This window comes from Myxine glutinosa, unplaced genomic scaffold, assembly GCF_964187855.1.
Source record: "Myxine glutinosa unplaced genomic scaffold, kmMyxGlut1.1 SCAFFOLD_1596, whole genome shotgun sequence".
NCBI classification, from domain to species: Eukaryota; Metazoa; Chordata; class Myxini; order Myxiniformes; family Myxinidae; genus Myxine; species Myxine glutinosa.
In genome coordinates this window covers 55,963-60,804 of record NW_027617691.1, presented here as the reverse complement: position 1 = coordinate 60,804, position 4,842 = coordinate 55,963, and positions in this window count along the sequence as shown.

The window sequence follows — 4,842 nt, the reverse complement described above, 5'->3', positions numbered from 1 at the left end:
CCCCATGTCATTCCTTAAACCCCCGATCTGGTTTCCCATGTCCTCCCTCAATTTCTCGCTATTGGACCCCATCCTTTGTTCTAACCATTGTCTTGTCCCCCTTTTGTCTCCCACATGACCTGTGCGCCATTGGGCGCCGAGGGGAGCGTGCGTGAGTCGGCCATTGTGCGCCTGGAACTCCCAGAACCAGCTGTCTGCATCGATGCACCACATTATGGACCACATGTCTGTGGCCGAGCCCCACTGATGGACCCCATGGGTTGGGGCATGGCCCCTCTGCTGGAACCGGCCATGAGGGCCCGAAATCTTGCTGGCGGACCTTGGCCACAGGGCACCGATGCCCCACAGGTGAACCACACTAGTCGGCCCTGTGGGCCATAAATAAATAAAAATGGACACGTTGGGTGCATTTCATTTTATGCTCAAATAGGCCGCCAGTAAGAAAATGAAAGGAAATGACAACATCTGGAAGAAACTAAATAGCCAGCAGAGGGAGCCGAAGAGCAAGGGACCACCTGCAGGGTTAGGGGTTGTTGGTTTATTTTTATTATTGAACATTGACGAACTATGATGACTGGGCACCGATTGGTGCCTGAGGGGGTATTGGTGCGTTTTGGGTGCTTTCATGGTGCATTGATGCAGAGCAGACTGTCTCCCCCCCAGAAAGAACAATCACAGGTCCTGGGTTAGTCTTGTAAATAAAAGAAGCGTCAACTGTAAATGATGCTCCCTACCGGCTGTATGTTTAGTTTGAGGATGCTTTCCGCGATTCGGTTATCCTGTGGGTGTGTTTCTGTTAGGAGAAGGGTGCAACGGCGCAGGGGGACATATTTACTCATTTGTGAACATCTGTAAAACTGTCGCACTCAGGGTTGAGTTAATAGTACAAGGAACTACATCTGAGTGCCACATTAAAGTAGGTAAAAATTTATCGGGTCGGGAAGCCCCGAGGTCGAGAAGGGTGCAGTGTTGCGGATATGGGATTTGCATCCATCCATATCTGCTTGTAAATATTCCCCTATTTCCTCAATACTTCCCAACTCTCCCCAATCCCCCATTCCCTAGTCCCATTTTCTGTAAACAACACTCTGTAGACCCAACCTCCCCCTATTTCCCCCATTCAATGTCGCACCCAGGGTCACCGCATCTCATGTAAGACAACTATAGGACATCTTGCTAGTTATTCTTAGTCTATGTCAGTTAAGGATTCGTTTCCATTAATTCTGACCCTTCGTTGCACCAGAATGTGATTGTATGGCACCGTTAGGAAGTTTAGGACCTCCCAATACCTCCCCGCAGCTCTTCCTCACAGTTCAGCAACAACAACAACAACAACAACGAGCGAAGGGAGTGCGCGTCCTCACTCCGGCTTGGTTGGTAGGGGTGATGGGAGGGCATCAGGCCTTCCCAACGAGCCGCCATCGAACATGTGCTCGATGGGGTTACCAAACAGGGGCTCCCTGTCAGCTCCTCGTCAAGGGCGGAGCCCGGTAACCCCCGCACCCAATGGAAGCGGCGGACTGGCCCCAGTGGGGCGGAACCAACCAGCCGAGGGCGTGTCACTCCCCGCTGAGCATGCGCAGTGAGAGGGAGGTGACGTCAGATGCGCGCTGAGCTTGGAGCAAGCAAGACCACCTCCGAGCGCTGTGAGGCCTCCCTGCATCTTTTGGACCGTGCTTTATCCTGTCCCCGAGCCAAGGTGCACCTTGTGCTATCGACCTACCTGTCCCTTCCTGCCATCAATCCCTGTGTAAGTCTACCTTGTCCGTTTGTCTGTGGTCTGTCTGGGCTAAGATAAGACGGTATTTAAGTGCCCATCTCTTCTGTTTCTTTACCTCACTCTGCCTTATAATCTACCCCCTTTTCTCTACCACTGTAATTATACCCTCCTCCGGAGGTCTTGAGAACTGTACCCCTTGCGTCGTTTCATCTATCCCAGTCGTCGTGTCCTTTCCATCATTGATTTAGCATAGCGCGATTTGGCCAACGTCTGGGTGAATCGGGTGAGTGTAAGGGAAGAAAAGGGGAGCAACTGTTCGGCCGCGGTAATACCACCGCTCGGTAAATAACATCCTAATCCGCGGTCCGTAACAATATATATATATATATATATACAGTGATCCCTCGTTTATCGCGGGGGTTACGTTCCAGAACCCCCCGCGATAGACGAAAATCCGCGAAGTAGCGACCATATTTTTATTTTATTATTTATATATATTTTTAAGCTTTATGACCCTCCCCACACTCCTATTAACCTTTCCCACACTCTTATTAACCTTTCCCATACTCTTATAAACACTTCCTATACTCTTAAACACTTTTTACACTCTTAAACATACGTAATTTTAACAACATATAAAATTCTAATGGGTACTCACCATTGAAGATACTGTAGCAACCCATGGGTTCCCCAAGCAAGACCAGCATCAGAATCTCCTTGCTCCAGCCGGTGACGTCACTGGCGGGGATCCGCGGCGCAAGTGGCTGGTCACGTGACCACCAAAGCGTGTCGTGCGTGCGGGTATAATCAGCTACACCTGTTGATCACGTGACCACCGAAGCACGCCACGCTTGAGAGGCGTGGCTTTCGGTTTCGGTTCCTGTTTGTGCTTTATAATGCAGCCCGATAAATGGGCTTTTCAGTGTTCCCGAGTTGGTTTTGAGAATAAATATCTTCTCGGACGAGTTTGTGTCTTGCCCGTCATTTCGTCCGTATCAAGCAAGAGCCCCGGCTCTTCAATACTACAACTTGCGTGATGAAGATGATGATGAATTAGCTGTGCAGTACTGATGACGATGATGAATGTACTGCACAGCCAGAAAAGAGCATTACAGTTACCCATTACGTGGGTAACGAGCGCAAGTGGAAGCTGCCGCATCTGCGTTTTCCATACGCACGACTCTTTGTCTCTCCTTCTACTGTACACTATGTACAGTATTTTATTTCTTGTAATATGTTTTAATAACTGTATTTTTCTTATTTTTTTACGTTTTTTAATTTTTTAGGCTAGAAAATGCTTATTTTACCACAAAAATATTTAAAATAATAGTATATAAAAATCCATTTATACCGCAAAATCCCGCGATATAGCGAAAAATCCGCGATATAATTTTACATATACTAGCGAGAAAAACCCGCGATGTACCGAAGCCGCGAAAAGTGAACCGCGATATAGCGAGGGACGACTGTATACATATATATGTGTGTATATATGTATATATATATATATATATATATATATATATATATATATATATATATATAACTGTAAGAAATAGTAGAAACTCCAAAGTACGAGCAGGGCATCTCATTTGTATTGAATAAATAATCGTTAGATTAAATAAGACGCGGACGTAGCTTCAGGACGTCGATCTTTAATTGTCGACCAAGCTTTCGACCAACAAAGGTCTTCTTCTGAGTCAGCCCCAAGTTCAACGGAAGTCCGTTGACTCAGTTCTTCCGAAGAAGTCTTCCGTTGAACTTGGGGCTGACTCAGAAGAAGACCTTTGTTGGTCGAAAGCTTGGTCGACAATTAAAGATCGACGTCCTGAAGCTACGTCCGCGTCTTATTTAATCTAACGATTATATATATATATATATATATATATATATATATATATATATATATATATATACATACGTGTGTGTGTGTGTGTGTGTGTGTGTGTGTGTGTGTGTGTGTGTATATATATATATATACATATATATATATATATATATATATATATATATATATATATATACAGTGGAACCTTGACTTACGAGTTTAATTCGTTCTGTAACCGAGCTCGTAACTCAAATTGCTCGTTTCTCAAATCAAATTTCCCCATTAAAATGCATTGAAATGCTATTAATCCGTTCCAGCCCGCCAAAAACCACACCAATTTTTTTTTAAATATACAGTATATATAAAAATATCTCACGCTTTATATTTCACCTGTATGCAGCATACAAGTTGGCAGGATGGCCTGGACTGGAGGCACGCACACTTGACTCTAAAGTCTAAACTGTCCAGCCTGGGTTTGAATCCCGACCCAGCTATAACCTGTCATGGGTGAATCACAGGCAGGGTGATTCATCAATGTGTGTACCGCTAAACTGGGCGCCCCGTTTGCGTCCCATTAGTTGTTGGATGTTAAGGATCTCACCGTGTTTTCCACAAAGAGAAGGCGAGCTATCGCCGGCACTCTGAACAAGTTGTGGCCTGGCATGCTCTTCTCCTCTGCCGTTATATACGTCCTCCTCGGCACCTCGCTCATGTTTTTTGACGATTGCGTGTTTTATATCCAAGCACAAGTTTTATATAAAACACGACGATTGCGTGTTTTATATCCACAAGTTGTGGCCTGGCATGCTCTTCTCCTCTGCCGTTATATACGTCCTCCTCGACACCTCGCTCATGTTTTTTGACGATTGCGTGTTTTATATCCAAGCACATCATCCTCTTCTTCTTCTCAGTACCGTGTTTTCCACAAAGAGAAGGCGAGCTATCGCCGGCACTCTGAACAAGTTGTGGCCTGGCATGCTCTTCTCCTCTGCCGTTATATACGTCCTCCTCGGCACCTCGCTCATGTTTTTTGACGATTGCGTGTTTTATATCCAAGCACAAGTTTTATATAAAACAAGACGATTGCGTGTTTTATATCCACAAGTTGTGGCCTGGCATGCTCTTCTCCTCTGCCGTTATATACGTCCTCCTCGACACCTCGCTCATGTTTTTCGACGATTGCGTGTTTTATATCCAAGCACATCATCCTCTTCTTCTTCTCAGTACCGTGTTTTCCACAAAGAGAAGGCGAGCTATCGCCGGCACTCTGAACAAGTTGACGGCAGAGATACTG